At 41.4% G+C, this 24,463-nt stretch overlaps 1 long non-coding RNA gene across 1 annotated transcript in view; it reads right to left on the bottom strand.

The window, feature by feature from the left end:
• Nucleotides 1-485: 485 nt before the first annotated feature.
• The window catches only part of LOC121929295, a 64,519-nt gene continuing 40,541 nt past the window's right edge, over nt 486-24,463 (bottom strand). Inside the window, exon 5 of the long non-coding RNA XR_006103644.1 lies at nt 486-1,281. This is a non-coding gene — a long non-coding RNA (uncharacterized LOC121929295). The remainder of the gene's footprint in view (nt 1,282-24,463) is intronic.

Genomic DNA, 24,463 nt, shown 5'->3' with positions numbered 1-24,463 from the left:
CGTCCTCGGCCAGCCCCTAGCAGATGATGGGGGCGGCACACAGGCCCATTTAAATCTGATCTCAGTTACATAAAATAATGCTCCAGTATAACAAAAACATAAAAGAAGCTATAAATATAAATTTTCCAGAGGATGACCCACTTGTGGTTGAGACTGGGATGGAAGTGGAGGGATTACTGATAGTTCACTCTCCTCTTCTAAACAGTGCATTACAGAATAGCATGAATCCTCACTCCTTTATCATTCTTCTTGTGTCCTTCTTCTTCCAGTGCTTCCCATTGTTTTGACTGTTTTAGGTTATGAACTTCCACCTCAGGCTTTTAAGAAAACATTTGCATATAAATTTGTCACTCACTCAGACCTTTTGGGAAAAGGATATCATGTCCATTTAAATAGATGCATAGCAGCCAAACAACTCTTGCACACCTTATTTATAAGTAATGCCACTAGCCACTGAGACTACTTCAGAGAGTTCAGTGAGCAGCCATCAGCAGAGAGCATAAGCCTATAATGCCATTGAAGCATGGCTGAGATGAAATTGTGAGGAGCAAGGTCAAAGTTCGAGTGTTACCAGCACCTGAGAAGTGTGCCTATGACACAGTGATCACACACCCTGAAGTGTGTCACTGTGCATATAAAATGCTTTTTTAGGCATAATAATTATGGGTGACACTTTCATTAATGAGCTGAAACCAATGCAGGGCCAGGCTCACAATTACACAGTTTGGGATTTTCCTTTATCGAGCCTGATTGCAGCATCAATCAAAGTAATTATAAAATGTAAGGAGGAGTCTGGCTACACATTGGCTCACTAAATTCGTCTTTGGATAATGCTCACACATTGTGACTATAAAGTGCTCTTGCTCTGATCAACACCAAGCCCGAAGAGGTGGGCACAAACTACTTGCTTGGTGATGGATCCTTCCGTGGATACAGCTTTGTTCCCCTTCATCATTTCTGTGGAGCACAGTGCATGGGATTTCTCAGAGGAAGATATATTGGAGAACAATAGGGGAAGAAAGAATATGCAATGAGAAACACACTGTGACAACAAAAGAGGTGTGAAGAGGGTCAAATGCTTGGGAAAAATATGTTAACAACATTGTTGGCATCCAGATCTTGCTAGTCTCCCCTCTCTCGCTCCTCCCTTCTTTCTATTATTTTCCTTGTCCCTCCTATCCCTTGATATTTTCTTTCACTGTTCAAATTCAGAACGTAAGATCTTCAGGGAGGGGATCTGTCTTTGGCAGGACAAGTTTTAATCTGTGTCACTATCTGCATCTACAAGACAGAAAAAGAGAAAAAGGAAGGAAGAGAGAATAAGATATAGAACAGAAATAAGCAGCTGTATTTGGACAGTGTTTTTCTTTTTCTTCTTTTTTGAATGGGGAGGGGTGGTTCCTCTATAAATCTGTTCTTCCTCTAGCTTTTCTTCCCATTGCACCCCCAAGTGCCAATTGTAATGCAGTGCAGTGAGATTCAGAAGGAGGAGGCTATTTATTGCCAGTATGTGATGGCTGAGCTAAAAAACGAGGGTTGAGATCCAAATTCCTGCTGAAAAGAACGAACAGCTCTGTGTACTAAACTGTGGTGACAGTTTCCATTAACTGAGTACAGTATGACATTCTGATAAACTGAAAAGAGGCAGGGAACCCAGCACATTACTGATGTCAGACTATTTGGGATATTTTGGAGAAACACCTCCAATATATAAACTACATTTATCAGATTGTGACACTTGGGACTCCTGGGATAAAACAGAGGGATTGATGGGTGAGGTAACTAATCTGGCACTAGTCTGAGAAGCCTGGCATTCCTATAAATGGTAACGCTGTGTAGGGATACTCAGAGACAGAGCCTGGAAAAGCTGCTTTGTCTTTTGGATTGCAAAACACATATGCAGTGGATATCTAGTGGAGGGATTCTGGTAACTTTCCCAAGCTCTTCTCTGGATATTTTCACCCCCTTGATTCTCAGCCTCTCCAAAGCGCTTCATGTAGAGAGCATGCACACTAGACAGAATGAATACATATATATGTATACATAAACACACACATATATGAACACACAGAGGTGTACCGTTTCAAGATGGTACAGACAGATTACTAATGCTGTATGCTAATTACTAACTGTGGAAATGAAAGCATTTGTTACACAGTAAAGACCATAATTGTTTGCCAAAGCATTTAGGAGGCCTTACATAGATTTCTAACCACTGTTAGAGAAATAAACTCCTGTATCATTAGATAACAAGGAAAGAAATAGGTTATTTCCTTTTTGAAAGCTTCCCATTGCCCGATGTATTTGCTCAGTAGATTATTTTCTGTCATCTCTGTTAATTGAATTTCATCCATTGCTCTTAGAATTCTTCCCTTTCATAGAAGGTTAAAAAGTTCAGAGGAGTCACATTTTTGAACCTTGTCAATTTATCGCATAAACCAACTCGAGCTGCACAAAGTGTGCTGGGGTAGTGGTGGAATGGAGTAACAAAAACTATAAAATAATTGCTTTTTAGTGTCTGGGTGAATCAGTCTTCAAATGATTGTTTGTAAACCATCGCTCTGCAACATGGCACCCAGCTGAGATACTGTAATGAGTACATAAAAGACTTTCACAGCCACGGCCCCATCAATAATTTTTCCTTGGAAAGTTCCATAAAGATTCCTGATGTTACATCACTTTTATTTTCATTTGCTGAAAAACAAATTTGAAACCGAACATCAAGTCAACATTTCAATCTGAACTGATTTGCAAAGCAATACCGAACTCTTCATCAAATACTGCTCTGGTGGAACAATTTTCCAATTTGTGTGTTGTCAACATGCAATTTCTCAGAGAATTTATAAAAAAAACAGATGTAAAGGTTTAGTACAATTATACACAAGTGATGTGTGTTATTAACCTGATGACTGTATGTCAAGAAACTGGAAGAAAATGTGTGTGTGTGTTTACTTTATAGGTCCACTTTATTCTAAAACACTTGTGCTTAAAGAAAGTCTTTTTGATAAGAGGGTTTCAGTCTCAGGGCCAATAAATGCCCTATACGTGTATAAATCATATTTTTTGTGACACCAAGGCACAGCTGACACTGACAGTGAAATAACCATGTGTCAGTTAGTCAATAAAAAAAGCAGAGAAGACTGACAGATTAGTTGCTCTTATCTCCCTGAATCAGCTCATAGTGCAGACTGAACTGAAGGTCAACATCTAGTGATTCTTCTCTGGTAAGCAAGTGTCTAGGAACTATGGATTTTCTGCTATGTAAGCTGTACTGTCCCTCATTGTTGGGCAACACAGGACCAATTTCAAAACCGTCAATGTGTATTATGAAAAACCTCCCATGAACAAAACCCTACATACATTTGTTGACATCCCTTAGCGTAAGGCCGTCTCAGCCATCTCTGTTTGACAGCAGTTCTTTGCTTCAGGCTCACTCATAACTACAACTCAAGGCTCACTCATAACCACAGCTTTCTCTCATTTGTCTTCTACCAAGCGGAGCACTAAGAGCACGTCCAGCAAGTTAACATTGTTGATCAGACTGCAAGTTCTGACCAGTCCAGCTGTTGGTTCTCCAGCCATTTCACAAGCAGTGGGGAAAGGTTTTGTTGTTCCTTGGGACACTTTGCATAGCTCTAGTTGTGGAATATAGACCCCAAGTGTAAATACAGAGGACTACATCTGACCATAACTGTAAGATTTGTGTGTGTCTCTGTGTGCGCATAATTCAGCAGTTCTCAAAGGTCCACCCGCATATATAATCCAGGTTGCTTGAAAAGGAGGTAAGATGATTTGTTGCAGTTAGCTTTACATATGCCTCATTAATAGCTATAGCAATTTGGCTAACACAGGAGAGCCTGTGCATAATGCATAAATTCACGTTGTTCTCTTTCTGTATATAGTTACTCAATGTATGGAATACATCAGCTGAGCAAGTCATGCATGTTAGTGCTCCTAGGGGATAAAATCACAGCATTTCTGTGCTGAAAGAAAATTCGCTCTAAATTACTCCAGTTTACAGAGGACATGTGTATTCAGAATAAGTTTGCCTGTTCAGGAGTATCTCAGGGCCAAAACCTGAGGCCACAATACATTAAGGATCAGTCACAGTTGCTCAGAACATGTCATTACACACACACACACAGAGAGAGAGAGAGAGAGAGAGAGAGAAGAGTAAAGTCAAACGTATGAAAACAAAGCTTTCGCTGACTGAAAATTATATTTTCCAATTATTGCATTTTTAAAAAAAATCAGCTTAAAAATATAGCATGTTGCAAGTACTGCTTTTCACAACACATCAGAGTTGTAGTCTGAACTAATAGTTTTCCAATTTCTGTTTTGAATAGAAAAAAAGCCTGGTTTCCACAATTTTAAGAGAATAAAGTAACAGGGGAGGAGGTGGCCAGGTAGACCCTCTGAAGAGTTTGCAGTGGCTTCTCCAAAGAAGCACGGGGCCGCATGCCCAGTTTTTCAAATTGTCTGTTTCCAAGGCAGCATTCTTTTGCACTGAGGGTCTTCCCCTCTCCCTGAGGCCAGGTATTCATATCTGAGAACCCTAAATCAGAAGCATTAGAGTATTGAGATCCACACTCATATACCTGAATCAGTCTTGAGATTCCTGTATTCCGTGGCTTTGGCAATTACACTGACAAATGTCAACATATTAAAAAGCAGGGGTGGGGAACAGGTGGCCCTCCAGATGAAAGTGGATAGCAACTGCCATAGTGTCCAGCCAACAGTGAGGGGATGATGGGAATTGCAATCTGGATGACATATTTCCCATCCTTGTGCTGAAGGGATTATGAATGAGCCGATTGCCATTTCACCTAGATACAGACTATATTCTGATTATTTCCACCCTAATGGCCCATACTGTCCATTATCTGTACAACCAATAAAATTTGACAAGGGCATATCGATCCATGAAGCAAATGTTCTGTGTAAACACAGATCTGCAGGTGTGATACGGACGGAGACCAGTGGGCACAGAAGTGTTTTTCTTTGATACTGCTTAGTAGTTTGATCCAAGAGAATGAGAAATTGGAATTAAATACATGCTGGGAATGGTGCAGGTGTCAATACTCCATGTGCTTGATTTGATTGCATAAGTATTCCAGGAATTTTAGCTGGCTTAAATCAGAGCCTTCTGTTAATACAGGCAATCACATTTAGATAACTGTCAACATTAATCAGTGTATCTAGACATTTTTAGATGTGAACACAAGTTTGTCAGAATTATCAGTGTACACCTGTAAATGTCAACAACTACAGCCACACAACACACTTCAGCCATGGTACCCTTCTAAATACAGGCTACAAAAAGGAGGCTCCCATCAATAAGCAAGCAGATTGTTGTGTGCCGAACTAGCACAAAGCTTGAGAAACATTCAAGGTTTTGTTTAACAACATGATAGCCCCAAACCAATTCAATGCATTTATTTCAATAATATGCACATACTTTTTCTTTGTACCAAGTAATGTATATTCACCAGTTACCAATAAAATGAAAATGCAGCAAAAGTTGGTTCTCATGCCAAGAAACTACATCCAGGATGGGACATGCAGAAGAGGTGGCCGTAAGTAGACGGGGCCAGCCCAGTTCTTCGTGCCACCATTGAATTTTATGGTACAGTGCAAGTGGCTTGAAAGGGGACAGCTTTGAAACCAGGCACTCAACAAGGGGTAGGCAACTGCAGTGCACCTGTGAGCCAGGTTTTTGTCTCTTAATCTGTAGGGGTTCCATGGACTATCAAAAATGCCATGCACAAACAACCCAAGACTCAGTAGACACTCCTGCATTTGAAAAAGGGATACTGATTCTTGATAAATAGTATGGGGATGAGGGTGAGGACTGCAGCCTATGAACTGGTGCTCCTGCAGGCTTCTGGGAGAGGGTAATTCACTTTTCAAGGAAGCAGTTAACAGGCACTCCAGGGGATCTGGAGCCCCACTTGCCTTATCTCTCTCTCAATTTTTTTTAAAGAGAACAAAATTTTTAAAAAAATCAGTAAGATTTGAAAACACAAACTTTAACATTGACAAAATAATGAAAAACCTAAAGATTGTTACATACTAAAAAAGAACCATATCAATACTTAAATCATTACTGTTGAAATAAAAAAATAAAAAGCTAACTGCATATCAAATGGAACCCAAGGTGGTATAGATACTATAAGGTTATCCAGATCTAACCAAATCTACACATAGTTAGTATCGGACTGAATAAAAAACTAAAGGATCTTTATAACTCCACCATCAGGGATGTAGCCAAGGGGGGGGGGTTCTTGGGGTCCGGACCCTCCCTTCTGTTAGATAAAATGAATGGTGTGTGCTGCTGTGCCGCCGCATCCAAGCCCCATTATAATGGTGGCACTTAGTCTGGGCCCCCCCTTCCCTAAATCCTAGCTACGTCCCTGCCACCATATAATTATGCGTTATGCAGTATACTAACAGTGCAGATAGTTATGTTCTTTCCCATGTTATGAGACTAATCCATCAAGCTCTCTGGATGACTCAATTAGGAGTTTCACTGAATGTTGGAGCTGCCAGATGGCAACCTGATGAACATAGAGGTATCCTTAAATTCCCTGGTGCTTTGGCAGAAAAGACAATTCTTCTCCCCATTCCACTCTGTCTGGTAGTGATCTGCAGTGTGTTGTGCCTGCAGAAGACTGGCAAGGAGGTTTTAATAACTGGGTTTCTCATCCCTCCATTCAATATTTGCTATAATATAACCACTGGCATGTATGATAGGTTGCTTTTAATCCTGCCTTTAACTGATTCTTTGGCCTGTTACAGACTGCAAAAATAAAGCTGCTTCGGGTCTCTTTGGAGGTATGCTATTTAAATGATGCATGGGTCCTAAGAGTCCGGAGGTTGCGCCAAAGCCACACTCAATTTCTAAGCACTGGAGTGCAGCTTTGGTGCAGCTTCCGGATTCTTAGGATGCATGCATCATTTAAATAGCATACCTCCAAAGAGACCCGAAGCAGCTTTATTTTGGCAGTCTGTAACAGGCCATAGCTTCACTGTATTTTGCTTGAGTTCCATATACTCTGTAAGGAGGCCGTAATTATGTCTGTAAACAGAATAGTGCTGATAACAGTATTAGCTACTCCTCCCAGTTTTGTATCATTCCCTCCACCTCATAATCTAAATCAGTGGTTGCCAACCTTTTTCGGGTTACTGCCTCCTTTCCTCTTGGGCGACAACCATACCACACACACTCAGTGCCTATTTCTTGATTTTAGGTCTACTGCTTGTGCAGCAGGCAGCTGGCATCTACTTCGATTTCAACTGAACAATAGATGTAACGTCTTGACAGTGAGAGCAGTTCAGCAATTGAAACAATCAACTAGAGTGGTAGTGAGCTCTCCATCTCTAGATGCCTTAAAAAAAGAGGATGGACAGCTACCTCCTGGAGATGCTCTAGTAGGAAATCTTGAACTGAGCAAAGGGTTGGATTTGATGACCCATGAGGCCCCTTCCAACTCAAAGATTTTATGATTAGATGTTGCTTATGATTTTATGATTAGAGGTTTCCCCAAAGCAGAGAAATCAAATGTATTTCAGCCATTTCCTGAAACTAGAATTGCGAGGGCATTACTTCCAGTCATAACAAGTGTGGCCTTGTGGCATATAGAGGGGAATGGCCCCCACAACTTTTTCACATGCAGTTTTTCACATGGAGGAGACCAAGGGTAGGAATTATTTAACTCTCCAGATTTTATTGGATGGCAAGTCCCATCAGTTGTAGCCAATAGAGCCAATGGTGAGAATCACTGGGAGATGCAGTCCAACAACATATGGATGGCTGCGTTAGTCTCACCCCGGCTCAGTGAAGTATAAGACTAAATAAGTCTTAGTTCATAATGCTCCATCCACTTATCTACACATCCTTGCTTTTGGTTCACCTAGATTAGTAATGGGAAATGTGGCTTTCCAGATCTTGTCAACTTCCAGCCTCCCTCTCCATTGGTGATGTGGTTTAGGGCTGATGGGCGTTGCAATCCAGGAACCCCTAGAAGGTCATACATCCCCACTACTGGAAGAAGCTAAAAGAGTTCTTTGTCTCTGTCTGCAAAAAAGAAAGTAGTGAAGGTGCATAATAAGTTCCCTATGAGGAGCAGCCAAGTCTCACGGGCCTTGGGATCCCAGCTGTTCAGCATCTACCCAAAATATTCCATCAATCAGCTGTAATGTAGGTTAACCAAGTGCACTGCAAAGCAGTCTATTAATGGGGCTGTCTGGGGGGTAGGTAGAGGGGTCCATCTTTGCTCCTCATTCCTTTCGAGAAGAACAGCACTCAATAATGAATGCTGATTGCCTTACCACCAAGCCATTACCTAAATGATCAGATTGTGACTTCAGAGCTGCTTGATTTTAAACACTTTGGAAAACCAGCTCCATTTTCTGCTTTAGTGAATAACAATTCTCTGTGCCAGTACATTAGAATAAATCAGCTCCAATTGTACTGAACTGTTATGAAAGTTCCTAACTATTATAAAATAGTTTCAACCAGAGCAGTTCTTCTTCATAGCTAGTCAAGTGGAATGATTCCTGTAGGCAATTGTGTTTGTGGCCGAAGAAATGCATGCAGCTTGCTTACTTCAATCTCCGTATCAGAAAATTTCTGATTTAACAAATGCCTCCAAAGCAATTTGGGAGGCTTTGTTGTTAAATTATTAGGAAGCACTGAAGTATACAAAGGCCAAATAAGAAGGAAGAATTGCCTGCTATGGAGGAAGATAAGACTATACAGTTACAAAGAAATAAAACAGACAATATGGGAAAATCTGCAAAACAGAAGCAAAACTTTCTTAAAGCTACTTCACACATATTGCTGTGTGTGTGCCTTTTGATATTAACTCATAAAGCTCCCTTTTAACAGCGTCAGTCCAATGGTTAGCCAAGACTCCAGAAAAGTTCCCAGCTTTCATCAAGGCTTGGAAATGTTATTTTAGAGACCAAAACTCCCAGAGTTAGGCAATGGGAGTTGTAGTCCAAAAAAAGTAATGTCTGCACTACTGGCTTTCATATCCTTTTAGTAAGAAGACCTTCTATGTTGACCTTTTGTGATCTATTGCTAAGCGATGTCTCTTCTAGATTTATAATAATTAGTTGTTATATGTGGCATTCAAGAATGGATAAAGTACTTCACAACAACAATCTTTCAGAAAACCTTGTAAGGCTGGTTATCATTATGCAGCAGTGGGGTTGAAGTGGTGGTATTTGTAGGTGTGTGATCTCTTTCTAAAAAAACCCTTCTTTATTAATTTTAATGCATACAAAGTAATACTTGAGAAAAATCAATATACAAAAAAAGAAGAAGAAAGAAAAGAAAGAAAAAAATACATACATAGTACATATATAAAGCTAAAACTAAAACTAAACTAAACTGTCCTACACTAAAATAATACTATAACACACTACTAAAATACTAATCTGTTACAATAAACACTTCCTAATTAAACACAGCCAAACTAAAAAACAAAAGATCTCTGACCCATCCCTCAGACTGTAATGATAAAGGAAAACAACTATGTAAAAATATATTACTAAATTCAGCTAAGTATAATCACTAGTAATTATAACTACAAATTATTACATCATATTTCATATTGCTAAAAAAAATTCATTCAAAGTTTCCAGTCCTTCAGTTGGTTTACCTTTTAAAATCCACGTCAATCTGGCAACTTGATTAAAATCCACAACCTAGGAGCTTATTGCACATCTTTTAAAAAGTGACTTACTGTTCCCAAATTGAGTTTTAATTTGGGCTGCATCCTGGCCCTACTGCATGGCTTTTGTGCAATGTCATGTGAAATCGTTACATGTTACATTCATGGGATAAACTCCCCATCTCCTTCATGTGATAAACTCCTTTGCAAAGGTTGGTTTTTTGGATCCCCCCCCTCCCCACTGCTATGGAGGAGGAGCAGGGGGAGAGAAGCTCCCAAACAGCTATGAGAGTAAAAGGGACTTCCTTCTATTGTAGAAAGCATATCCAGGGGTAGCAAAGTACAGTAACATCCAAATGTACCACAAAATAGCGGTACATTTTTGGCAAACTAAAATGCAAAAAATAGACAATGCAAGCTTTTGAAGCTCAGCTGGCTTCTTCATCAGGCAAAGCTGTTCAAACAGGAGAAAGGTAGCACTGTTTTGAGGATTTGGGATGTTATTGTACCTTGCTGTATGGACAGCACAGCTACTCCTGGATATGCTTTCTAGATTTGAGGATACTGCATTTTGGTCACAACAAGGGAATCCTAAACAAGAGGGAACAAAAGCTTGGGACTTAACTCTTTGATGTCCAACAAAGGTAAAACTTGGGGGAAAATGGGACTGCATTTAATGTGTTTTAAGCATCATCTAAACTTTTTTTAGATGTGACAACATCAAGACTTCTTGAGAAAGTCAATATTCTCTGCCAAAGCAGATAGTTTTACACAGGAGAGAGAAAAAGAAATGCAGTTTCTCAATGTGTTGCTAATGGACTTATGTTATATCCTGGATTTCACTGTTTGTCTTCCAGAGCCCACATGACCTCCCCATTTCACATGCACGCATGTTCATGCGCGCACACACACACACACACACAAACACTTCTATGGGGGCAGCTGGAGGGAAGGGTAGCTCCAATCCCAAGCAAGCAAAAAGTTTCACCATGCATGTAGCATCACCACACACTTACCAGGACACAACAAAGCCTTTAAGCATCTACTTGCCTCCTTTTACTTCTTGCCTCTGGCTCTGGGTCTGGACACCTGTGCAGTACCACCCAGAACCTCAAGGTTGGGATGTTGATGAGTTTTCTCCTGAGCCCTTAGCCAAGGAGGTCTTAGGGGCTGTTCACACTATATTATAAACTAGTTTCCCAACCCAAATTTGGCTGTGTGTGTGCAAATCTCACTTAACCCGGTTCATTTTGAAACAGGGATTTCAGCGCGTCTTTAAAAAAAACAACTTGCTGTCAATTCAATCTGGAGCACAGGAGGGGAGGGGTTAATGTGGAGGGCTGGATCATGCCCACCTCTTTGCTCTTTCCTTGCCAGCCAAAGCATAGCCACGGAGGGAGTTCTCGGAACGTTCCATTTCTCTGTGTGAGGAATGGTAGTTGTTATATCTGTTTGACACAGATGCAGTCTTAGAATGCATCTAACCTGTAGAAATAATGGAGTTTGACACTGATTCAACTGATGGTGTACTTTAAAAAAAAATTGACAGAATATGCACATCTGTGCATGGCTGCAATAGACAGTACTTTTACTGTCATCATTGGTGTGACAAAGGTGTGCAAAAAACCCCAACAACAACCCTGACAATGAGGATGGGGATTAGAGATCTGAAGAGGTTCTTCAGAGAGGCTTGCCATCACCATCCACTGAGGCTAACAGGAGGAAGAATCTCCCCAAGGAGAAGTTATCATGGGTGTTTCTTGGCAAGGGGTCTTCAGAGGGGTTTGCCATCGCCATCCTCCAAAGCTGATGGGGGGGGGGGAGATTCACCTAAATAGTGTGACATGGACAGGGACGTAGCTAGGATTTTAGGGAGGGGGGGGGGTCTAGACTAAGTGCCACCATTATAATGGGGCTTGGGTGCGGCGGCGCAGCAGCACACACCATTCATTTTTCTAATGGAAGGGGGGGTCCGGACCCCAAGAACGGGGGTCCGGACCTTGGCTACGTCCCTGACATGGATGTGCATCATTTGATTGACAGTTTAAAAAAGCAGAGAAGAATTGAAATAGCGGCTCCATTTTAAATTGATACAAATGGAAATTTGAACTTCAACAGGGTTAACTTGCCACAAAGAGATTCGATCAGGGTAGATGTAGTAGGAACTTTGATTTGGTATTGCATCATCGAATCTCCCTGGATCTACTCGGCACAAAAATGGTAGTGTGAATGCAGCCTTAATAGTCTTGGTATGAGAAAGGGAATATTAAACATTTCTTCTTTAACTGTTTCATCCATTCAACCTGGTTTAACAGGTTGCATTAAGGGCTTTCCATGTTCAGCCAAAAGTAGGGAGGATCAAGAATAATTGTTGTAGCCGTTGTCAAACATTTCAAAATAATCTGTCTTCAAACAACCTCAAGTCTCTGTACTTTGATTTTGGTAGTGATTTGACTATCCAAAAGGAAGGTGGGATGGATGCTGAAAACCGAGTTCTTTAATCTTGTGTGCTTATAGGCTGCAGATATTGGTGATGCTGAAAAGCACTCTGCATTTTTGTGCTACTGCAGTGAATAGTTATTCATTCACATGTGTCTTTGCCTAGTGTTCCATGTCTGAGAAAAACTTGTACACACCCACCCACACAAATGTATATTCATACATAGATTTAGGCTACATCCATACCGCAAATATAAAGCAGAGACACCACAAAATTCAGACAATAATAAATAACAATAATAAAAGCTTTATTTATATCCCGCTTCTCTGTTACAAAGACAACCGAAGCAGATAATAACTCGAAATAGATACAATACAAGCACTCTACACAGTTGCCTTATTATAATCTGCAGAAATCAGTAAGTAACTAAGGGGCTGTACAGACAGTCCCGAATGATGGCCTCCAGCCACCCCTTTTACAGCCAGATCAGGGCTGTTGGCAACTACACACTACGGCAACCGTACACTACGACCCCGATCTGGCTTTTCCAGGGTGCAAAAAGGAGCTGCAAAAAGCTGTGGTACTACAGCTTTATGGTGCTCCTTTGGTGCTGTGTCATGCGGACACAGTGCCAGAGGAGCGCCATGTGGTATGCTGCAGAGCATCATGCCGCCCTGAGGGTGGAGCCGGGGTGTGCATTGTGTAGATGCTACAATCAGACTCCGTCCCCAACCCAGTCCAAACTGCCGGTCTGCACAGCCCCTGAGGCTGTTGCAAAAATAAAGCAGTCTGACATGACTTTAACTTCCATGGCTCAATGCTATGGAATTCTGAGATGTGTAGTTTTGTGACATATTTAGACTTTCCTGTTAGAAACTTCTGTTGCTGCAACAAACTACACATCTCAGAATCCCAGATCCCAGGATCTGCATAAATTCACCATTAGCAACTTGGATTTTTCCTTTAGCATTTCTATTAATTGTATTAAAGCAAACATCAAAACATGTGCTGTGACTGGTACAGACAGAATCTATAATCCAAGAATCTGTATTCTGCTTACATTCATCATTTGCCAGGGCTTTTTCCTTTAAAAGAAGATTACCTCTCCTTATTTGTTATTTGTAAGATGTGTTACTAAAATCAGATGAGCCATCCTGCCTTTGTCTTGCAGACCAAGTAGCTGGAGAGCTAAAACTGGCTGATGTTCTTTTGGGGAGGGTGCAGTTTTTGGCAGTGTGATCCTTTTTGTCCCAATTACTGTATAGCAATGAAGTTCTGATTGGTTCTTGGGTGGACCTTTTTGTCTAGCCTTCCCACTGACTAAGTAATTTGATCTACTTGGGTCAGAGGAGTGAGGCAAGAGGCTGAGGCCCTCTGCTCAATACACTCTTTTCTGATGCATTCAAGAGCATCCTCAAATTTAATAGAAGTTAGTCCATCCACATAGAGATACAAGAATCAAACTGCTCTTCTAAGGTTCCTGTAAAGAATCCAACTTTTTGTTCATCAAATAAAATCCATTTAAATTCAATTTATCAAAAATTGTGATCAAGTTGGCTATATATGTTTCACAATTTTTCTTGGAATCAATCCTCAGTTTCATCATTGCCTTAATCCACAAGGCCTAGGATTTAACACATGTGTAGCCAAACGTCTTCTGAAGTTTATCCAACATTTCTTTGGCTGTGCCACAGTCTGCCACATAGATTAATTGATAATTCTCCAAGGAATTATATATGATATCCTGTGCAACAATATCCATTCTCTTCCAATGAGTGACACTTTTTTCTTCTGGTTTTTTTCCTTCTCAACTGAGCTATAAACCTTTTGTACTTTCATCAAAATCTCTGATCTTTTTCTCTAATGATAATAATTATAGCTGGTGAGTTTTATAGGTTTACTGGTCAGATCTTTGTCTCTTGGTATGGACATTTTGCTTGGTTAGTAAATAAAAGTACCCCCCCCAAGAGGAAAAAACATCCAGCTAGTGTGTGTGTTTCAAGAAGGGGAAGGGAAAACAAACGCTATCAAAAATACACAAAAGTAAAAAAAAACACCAAAGTCTGCACAATCTGGTTAACTGTTCTTGCCTGGGACCCATAAACTACTGAGAAATAAGAGAGAAGTAAAGAGTGACAAAAAGACACAATGGCTTAGTGGTTAAGATGCTGATTCTGATGACTGCAAGGTTGGCAGGTTGGCAGTTCAAGACCCAAGCGACATGTGACAGAATGAGTTTCTGTCACTAGTCCCAGCTTCTGCCAACCTAACAGTTCAAAAGCACGTACATGTATAAATAGATAAATAGGTCCTACTTTGGTGGGAAGGTAACAGTGTTCCATGCAGTTATGCTGGCCACATGACCACAGAGTCATCTTTTACAACATTGGCTCCCTCAGCTTAGTAATAGAGATGAGCACCAACCCCTACAATCAGACACAACTAGACAATCATGTCAAAGAGGAAACCTTTACCTGTAGATAAAAGGTAAAGGTATTCCCCATTGACAAGGTTGTCAAGTCATGTCCAACCATAGGAGGCAGTGCTCATCTCCATTACTAAGCCGAAGAGCCAGCGTTGTCAGAGACTACTCGGTGATTATGTGGCCAGCATGATAGCACAGAATGCTGTTTACCTTCCCACCAGAATAGTACCTATTTATCTACTTGCATTTGCATGCTTTTGAATTACTAGGTTGGCATAAGCTGGGACTAGTGATGGAGCTCACCCCATCATGTGGCACCTGGGCCTCAAATTGCCAACTGCTGGTCTTGCAATCAACAGAATCAGCATCTTCATGCAATCTAACTATGAATGAGTATAGGCATGGTAAAAGTTTCTACCTCCAACAACAAGTCTATTCATATCTATCTGGATGCTGAATTTTAATGGATGGATTCACTACATAAATTGTCGTCTATGATGTGGAATGTAATGATGCCCCATTTTAAATTGCCACATATAATATTGCAGAGGGAGATAAGAGCTGCTAAGTCAGAGCTAGCTGAGCAATATTTGAAAATGAAAGAATGCACAAGTTGGAAGTCACAACCAACAGGTTGCATGACAGATGTACCTAATGCAGAAGGACCAGTAACAGTGCAATGCATTTACAAGTAATACATGCCAATTTTCTGGAACTGCTACAGAGTGAACTGTTTTTTTAAAAAAAGATAAAGGAAAATATATCAGTGAGTGCTTTTCAGCACCTTGATGCAGCTGCCTTAATGTGATTTGCTGACGATGAACCTAAACATCTGCCTACCTTAAGTGTCCTGTGAATGGCATAGTGCAAGCTTCTGAAGGGAAAAACACCCACACAACTTGTTTTGCTTGTAAGATCCTATTGTAGTTTCTTTTTCATCTCCCTTAGAATCAATCAATCAATCAATCATTTACAGCCGTAGACCAAATATAAAATAAAATGCATAAAATACATAAAAATACAATGGGACCTCAATATCTGCAAACTTGCCATCCACAGATTTAAGCATCTGTGGATGGCCAGCCAGCATTGTACCCAATGGCAGTTCATGCATGCGGCCATGCTGCCATTAGGGACAGCCTTGTTGTCCACAAAGGTGATGTGTGCACATGGCTGCATTACCATTAGGGACAATGAGACTTCAGGTATGACCCTGACCCCTAATGGTGGGGCATCCATGTGCACATGCTGCCATTTGTGAACAACAGGTGTTGTCCCTAATAACGACATGGCTGCATGCACACACAACCATTGGACACAACGAGAACTGAGGTCCTGTGGATTTTGGTATCCATGGGGGGAGGGTCCAGAACGGATCCCCCATGGATACTGAGGTCCCACTGTACACAAAAATACAGCTAAATTGGCAAAGGGATCAGACAAGGCTGCATCTTATGACCTTACCTGTTTAACTTTTTTTTGCAGAACATATTGTAAGGAAAGCAGGCTTGGACACAGAAGAAGGAGGAGTGAAAACAGGAGGAAGGAATATCAACAAGCTAAGGTATGCAATAACACCATAATACTAGCAGAAAACCTCACAGACCTGGAACAACTACTAAGGAAGAAAGTGCTAAGGCAGGCCCACTGTTGAACATAAAGGGGGAGAATGACCAGGGAATCTAGACAAATTCAATCTAGACAATGAAGAAACAGTAGTAGTAAAAGAGTTTCCATACCAGTAATTAAACAGGTACAGTGGTGCCCCGGGTTACGAATGCGCCGCGTTACGAAATTTCCGGGTTACGAAAAAAATGCATTGAAAAAAACTGTTCCGGGTTACGAAGGTTATTTCGGGTTACGAAAAATTTTTTGGTGCTTTTCGGCGCTTTTTCGCACGAAATCGTGGCTTTTCCCCATTAGCGCCTATGGGCTTTCAGCTTGCGAAAGCCTTTCGGGTTACGAAAGCGGCAGCGGAACGAATTAATTTTGTAACCCGGGGCACCACTGTACCTGTAATTAAACAGGTGACTGGAGTCAGGAAATCGGAAAAAGATTAAGGATTGGGAGGGTGGCTATGAAACAACTAGAAAAGATTCTAAAATGCAAAGATATACAACTGAACACAAAAGTTAGACTCATACAAGCTATTGTTTTCCTTGTTACCATGTATGGATTTGAGAGCTGAACAGTTAAGAAAGAAGATAGAAGAAAAATAAATTCATGTGAGATATGATGTTGGAGAAGAGTGCTGAGGATCCCGTGGATAGCTGAAAAGACAAACAAATGGGTCCTAGAGCAGATCAAGCCAGAAATCTCCCTGGAAGCCAAGATAACAAAACTGAGGCTGTCATACTTCAGACACATCATGAGAAGGCAGAACTCACTGAAAAACCCCCAATAATAATAGGAAAGGTGGAAGGAAGTAGAAAGAGGAAGGCCACATGCTAGATGGATGTACTCTATTAGGGGAGTCATAGGCATGGTTATGCAGGATCTAAGCAGAGCAGTGGAGGACAGGGGGCTTGGAGATGTTTCATTCAGATGGTTGGCATGGTTCAAGATTGACTCAAGGGCAGTTAACAACAACAAGCAGAGCGGTGGAGGACAATGGGGCTTGGAGGTATTTCATCCACAGGGTTGTCATGAGTCGGGGTGATTCAAGGGCCGTTAACAACGACAACATGCCAGTGAAAAGCTTTGTCTGCCCAGTTGCTATGTGGAGTCACAGGGCCAGTGCGCACCAGCATCAGCAGCTCAATTCCTGCCTGCCCTCTCAGCAGAAGGCCCATGGAAATAAGGCAATCAAAGAAGGGGCAAATAACAGCAGCTCCCCACCGGAGTCTTAGAGCACTAGTCAAGCAGCTCTTGCAGCCAGGCTGAAAGTGATGGACACATCCTTATTTGTAAGTATTTAATGTTTCTTAGGAGGCACTTCTCAGAGAAATTGGTATGTAATGGCAGCACTCACTGGAAAAACAGGCCGATTAGAAAATGCACTAACTTATCTGGTATTCATTTGAAAAGTAAATGGATGCAAGCAAAGGTGAGAGTTCACTACCAATTCAAATATTTTTGCTTTAACAGGCTCTAGCACTCCTGCTTTAATTCAAGCAGAAACACAAGTATGAATAATCAAAGTGGATGATGCTCATATATGAGAAGAAGAAGGGGAGAGGGAAAAAAAACCTTTGTGCTTTTGCACCATTTCCAATGGCCATTGAAGCTTAATGGCGCAAAATTTACATTCTTCCCTTTAATTTGTATTCTGTTCCTTCCTTCCGAGTGATGTGATTGTGATTTTTTCTCTCTCTTGCCCGCTGTATTATTTTGATGCAAATGTTATGTTATGTGTTGCTCCCGTCCAATTTCCTGCCTTGCTTCAAGCAGCAAACCCCCACACACACCTCCAACACTCCTTGTTCTCTCTTGCACAGAGACAGGAAAATAGTGCAAAAATTGGGGTCAGGGAAATAAGTTCTTCAACTCCTGCTTCTAATTAAGGGGAGAGAGGGAGGGAAAAGAAAACCCAAGGTAGGGAGCTTCAAACACCTTGACAAGTGAGACAAGCAATCATTATCTTCAAGATATATATTTTTTGTAAATGCAAGCTGGGGGTCCTTTCGTTGTCCTCCTCCTACACTGCAGAAGGGCATCCAAATTTGGCGATGCTCTCGGGAAGCCCTCCTCCTGGCCTGGGAAGGGCTGGCTTTATTGAGATGCTGCAGGGTTTCACGCCAAAGCCTGCCAAGGGAAGGCCCCCAGGGTCCCTGGCACTGCATAATGTATGCAGCGGCTCATTTTGCATCCTCTGCCTAATTGCCATGCCTTGTGCTCAGAGGGGCTCTGGCTAATTACAGGGATGTTGTGTTAACTTTCCTTTAATTACCTCCGCCTGCTTCCCAAGCAGGGAGCCCAGCAAATGAAGGAGGCAGAGGCAGAAGCAGAGGCAGAGGCTCTCCAAGGGGCCAGAAGGGACTGGAGGAGATGATGATGAAGAAGAACCAAGGCGCTTGTTGGCAGCTCCTCCTCAGCTTGGATCAAATACTGCTCTGAGTATCATGGGGTTTTCTTGGCAATATTTGTTCAGAGGGGGGTTGCCAATGCCATCCTCTGAGGCTGAGAGAGAGTGACTTAGAATCATAGAGTTGGAAGAGGCCTCTGGGATGTCACCCCTCTTCTGGAGTGTCACCTGGTGTGGTCCGTACTCCCTGCACCCCCCTAGTGATGCTACTGCTCAAGGGCCATCCAGTCCAACCCCCTGCTCTCAATGAAAGCATCCCTGACAGATGGCCATCCAGCCTCTGTCTAAAGATCTCCATCAGTCTCTGAGGGCGTGTGTCCCACTGTCCAATGCTCTTACTGTCAGGAAGTTACTCCTAACATTCTCCTAATGTTGAAGTGAAATTTCCCAATGGCATCCTTAGGGTTGGTGTCACGCAGTGCGGTAACTCATGGTCTCACCCCCCACACCATTGACCTCCTCCCATTTCACACCATTTTGCACTCACATTACTCATAAATTGTAATTCCCATATAGCACTGAATGTAATGCTAATTGTCATGACATAAACAACCAGCAAAATTAAAATTATACCTCCAAATTACAATATCATATGCACAACCTAAATGTGTGTGTGTATATATATATATATAGAGAGAGATTTGAAATTGTAATTTAAAAAAAATTCTGGGGCCTCTCCTTTCTCCTCCCACTGAGCTCCATCTAACTCCTACCATCTCTTAAAGCATTTTAAAGAGAAGCAAATGAATGCCACAGCCCATTTCTACCAAAAGGTAGGTGTTTGAGAAGCAGTGGTGTCACACACACACCTTTAGAGTGATCTTGCCAAGAAAATCCTGTGACAGGTTCATCAAATTGTTGCCATAAGCCAGAGATGACTTGAAAGCACACAAGAACAACAAGGGTGTTATCAGACCCATAGTATGCCTTTGAATTTTTAGACGCAAAGCGTGCCTTCTTTCCACTGCCCATCTTAGGCCAGTCAAATACAAAACTACAGTTGCAGGATGCCTTTGAATTTTTTTTCAACCAAAAGTCACAAAAGAGTTTGCTTTTGGGTTGCATAGAACTCCTCCTCAGACCGAAGTGTAAATAGTGGATTTGGAGTGAAGAAAATGGCCAGCAGAGGGGCAAACACTAAAACACCCTTTGAGAGACGTGTGACAATCTTCAGATCCTAGGTGCTTGTTTCAGACTAAGCAGTTTCAGGCCTGAGACAGATGGCTGAAAGGGGCATGGCGGCGGCAATACTAGGGTTCTGGACTGTGCAGTAACCGCACGGTCTGGAACCTTAGTATGTAATGGCAGCAGCCTGATGGTGGCGTCCTGTCCGCATGGCTGCCACCATTTTCACATAACAGACGCATAATGTCCGCACATTGCAGCGCATCTGTTACATCACAAGTGTGCCATTGGTGCACTCATGATGTAACCCGAGCACCGGTAAAAGAACCCGGAAAAACTGTAACCAAATTACAGGGGAATTAAATAGCTCGACAATGTCTGGGTTACACAGCCAAGACCTTTCTCTATGTTTACAGAGGTAAGACTCAAGAAGAACTGCAGAGGCAAACTCTCTATGAATTGTGCTTTATTACAAGGGGGAAAACACACACACTGAACACACACTCTCACAAGCACACAAGAGCTGAAAAATAAAGGTGTTAGCATGGAACAGAATTAGGCTTTCTAATAGGAATACTATACTGATGGGGCTGTTGCTTGTCTTGAAGATACTCTGGAGATAGGGTATGGGACTCGGTCACATTGAGGTTACACAGGTTTGATGACTAAAAGAGGGGTATAGTAGAGGTTAAACTGACAGAGGTTCCACCTGCAAACCAAACTAATCCCTTGAACAAGGGAATTCTGGGGTTTAAATAGTCTGGGGCAAAGTCCAGATGTCGTTTGGTCAAATGGTTCAAATCCACAGCATGGATGCATGGTTCTATGTAAGGGCAAGAAATGTGCTTGTGTGTTTGAATGTTGCACAAAGTCTGTAGTCTAGTCTTTAAAGTAAAAGAAGAAGTTGAAGAAAAATACAAGTGCAAAAGGTTTGGTTTTAAAAAAAAAATACAGGGGTATTTAAAAATGCAGATGCCCTGATTGTTCTCAGAGGGGCGGGATACAAATAAATATTATTATTGTTGTTGTTGTTGTTGTTGTTGTTGTTGTTGTTGTTGTTGTAGGGAGAATGTTCTGATGTTCTGATTGGATTCAGAATGATGTCACTGGCACCATCCAATAGCCACCCACAAGCAGTGTGTGCCTGCTACATTAACACAGGAAAAGTTGCAAGTGCTGAGGCAAGAATAATTGATTTAGTGGTTGGGGTGCTGAAGAACTGTAGTTCTCCCACAACGGAAGCACTTGTTGGGACAATGTTGTCTGGGCCTATTAATGACAGCTGTACAGTCCCTCGTCTGGAAACAACAGTGTCTTTCTCTTTGCCTGCCCTCCCCCAACTTGTTTTTGTGTGAAAAGATGCATAGAGCTGGAAACCTCTGCCCAGTGCTTGAATACAAGGAGTTTGTTTGCAGGTCTATTGTTCAGTGCTGTCCTTTTGCTCATTGCTGCTGTCCTTGGAATTTAAAAGTATTTGTGCATGGAGGAGTTGAGAAGAGCACCGATTGTGCATACATCATTCTCAAGCTAAGCCTTACGAAAATGGAGCAAGTTAATTCTGTTGCATTGGGGCTGCACTGACCTCCCAGCATCAACAGTCTCCCTGCCCAATTAATAATAATAAAATAATTATTTATTTATTTACATCCCACCTCTCTGTCAGAGACAACTGGGGCGGCTTACAAGTTAAAAGCCATTGCTTTTCAACTAAAAAAAAAATAGGTTAAGATTAAAGGAAGAGTGAGAGAAGGTGTTCTCTATGCCATAGATTAGAAAAGGTTAATAAAAGCAGCTGATGTCAGATTGCTGAAATGCCCATGTTAGTCATATTATTATTATTATTATTATTATTATTATTAACCTTTATTTATAAAGCGCTGTAAATTTATATTCTGGTATATCAAATAAAAACAGACATCCCACAATATATTTTTAAAATATTTTAATTTAATTTACACCCCAGTTTACTTGTGGTTTAAAACATAAATGGATTACAACATTCTATGGAATTCTGAGGATTTTAATTTGTTGTAGTACCAGAACCATCTTCAGAGAAGGCTAAATGTCTCTCAAAACTACAGTTCCCAGAATTCAACAGTAGTGAGCCATGGCAGTTAAAGTGGTGTCAACCTGGATTGTTTCTGCAGTGCAGATGCAGCCTTAGGTTTGCTCATTTGGGGAGATTGAGTTTTTCAGATAGAGTAAAGCTAAAGGACAATAAAGCAATAATCATGCTAAAATAAAAACGGAAGAATGTTTAAATATAATGTAAAAAACAGATTTTCAGTGATAACATTGATTGACTGGGAATCAGAAGAACTCTGGGCCCAAGCAGGGACAATGCAAAATGCAAAAGACACTATCTGCAGCCAAAACAAAATAGAAGCATCAATGAGTCATAGATGAAACTTTTCAAGCAGTTAAGGACAGTTGTGAAGTAAAAGTAAAAGATGACAGAAATAGAGTTAGAAACCTGAATGCAACTATTCAGCAGTTTGTGCACAGGGACAAGGAGAACTGCTATAATAATCAATAGAGAAATAGAAAAGGGCAACAAAAAAATGAAGAACAAGAGACCTCTTCCACAAGATCTGAGAAATCAAAGGAAAATTTAAACCAAGAGTAGGGATGCTCTACGACCAGCAGGGGAACACATTACATGGCCAAGTACACCTTTTTTTTTTTTTGGTTGGGAGCAATACATTGAAGAACTATAAAAGAGATGAAAAACTCTACCAAAAAGATGAAAGGATGACAGATTCATTCAAGGAAGAACCATTGGAAGATGAACCTACAGTTTTAGAAAGTGACGTTGGAGCTGAACTCAGAGCACTTGGGAGAAATAAATCACCAGGAAGAGATACTATACTATACTAAGAGAGCTGTTTCAAGCTACAGAGACAAAATCCACTCCAGTTCTAGCAGTTCTAATTAAAATCTGTCATGCTAAATTACCAATCCCCACATTAACATGTACTGTCAGACAAAATTCAGACCATACTGAACAGGGGGTTGGACTCAATGGCCCATGAGATCCTGTTCCAACTCTATGATTGTATGAAACTTCACAGGAGTCATTCAACCCACCACACTTTTTTTGTTGGGAAATGTAACATAAAACTGAGGACTCTGCATTGCTGAAGTGAGACATTAACTGTTCCCCGTTTCCCACTGGGCCAGTCTCTGGCATTTTTATGAGCCAGGAAGGGCATGATATGTGAGTGTGAGTCACAGCAATGCCACTCTGCAGAATTAATGTAATTTGATAGTGCTTTAATTGTTTTGGCTCCATCTGGGATTCTGGGATCTGTAGTTTGTTATGGCAGCAGAGCTCTCTGACAGAGAAGGCTAAATATCTCACAGAACTACAAATCCCATTGAACCATGGCAGTTAAAGTGGTGTCAAACTGCAGTAATTCTGCAGTATAGATGCAGCCTAAGGATGTTATTTTAGGAGGGTACAAGAGTTGCTGTTCTAGACTGCCATCTCTTCCCAGGCCTGTCATTTGGACTGACATAGATCAATACAGGTATCTGTCCTGGCATAGTTCTTTAGCTGATACTCCAGAAGGCTTTATCTGGAATTACCCTACACACTGTATGCTTTTAAAAACTTTTTAATGAAAATCTGTATTCCCCCATCACTCATGCAGAAAAAATGTGAGTGAATATTATGAAATCCTGATCTGTAGAATTACCATCAAGCTAAATTACCAATCCTTGCATTAATATGTATTTTCAGAAAAAATTCAGACCATGCTCCAGTAGGAAATCCTGAACTGAGCAGGGGTTTGGCCTTGAGACCCTTTCTAACCCTTTGATTCCATGAATCTCCATAGGAGTGCTTCAAGCCTTCCCCTCATTTTTTGATAGGAGATGTAATGTAACACTGGGGAAAGCTGCAGCATCCATAGCCCTCCCACCAAGTGCTGGAAAGCACACGGTGCAAGCCTCTTCCCAGATCAGCAAGGTCAATTCCTTGTGTTCACACTCTCTAGAATGAGACGTCTTGCCCTTCACAGTAGTTTTAGGCTCCTGTCCAGTGCTGATTGCCAAACCTGGGCACTCGTTTAAGGGCAACACTTGGCTTTATTAAGAAATCCCCATCTTTGGCAGCTCCTCAAGACTCCCATTTTTGGAAAAAGAGCTCCCACCTTTTTCCATAGCTAAGTGTGTGTGCCTGTCTCTCCCCCCCCCCTTCCCATTAGCAATCTATTTGTCCCCTCTTGAAAGTCTGCTGTGAAAAACAAGCCACGCTCTCAATGGGGCCATTGAGCAAACACGAGGCTCTCAATTGGGCTTTGTTGGAGAGAAAGTGTGAATAGTGTCCTTTGGATCTGGGCTAGCTGGCACACACGCCCCTTGTGATGAATGATTGTTCCTGCGTATTAATAAATCTGCTGTAGCAGTGCTTCTCTTTTAAGCGCAGGGACACAAAGTAGTAGTTAGACCATGTCGCTGGCTCAACACAGCACAGATTGGACATCTTCTCTTGCTTCAGCCCCAAAGGTATCAAATGTAGGTATGCTTTCCGTGCAAGAATTTTGCAACTCAAAGACCAGCTCCATGCAGAAAAACATGTTCAGTGCATATTGTTGTTATGTGCTGTCAAGTCATCTCTTATGGCAAACTTGTGAAAAGATTTTTTTGACAAGATTTATTGAGAAGTGGTTTGCCTTTGCCTTCTTCTAAGGCTGAGAGAGTATGACTTGTCCAAGGTCACCTAGCAGGTTGCCCTGGCTAAATGTGGATTACGAATCCTGGTCTCC

The sequence above is a fragment of the Sceloporus undulatus genome, chromosome 4 (genome assembly GCF_019175285.1).
Source record: "Sceloporus undulatus isolate JIND9_A2432 ecotype Alabama chromosome 4, SceUnd_v1.1, whole genome shotgun sequence".
NCBI classification, from domain to species: Eukaryota; Metazoa; Chordata; class Lepidosauria; order Squamata; family Phrynosomatidae; genus Sceloporus; species Sceloporus undulatus.
The sequence above is the reverse complement of the archived record's forward strand: the minus strand, read 5'-3'. Positions and strand labels throughout refer to the sequence as shown.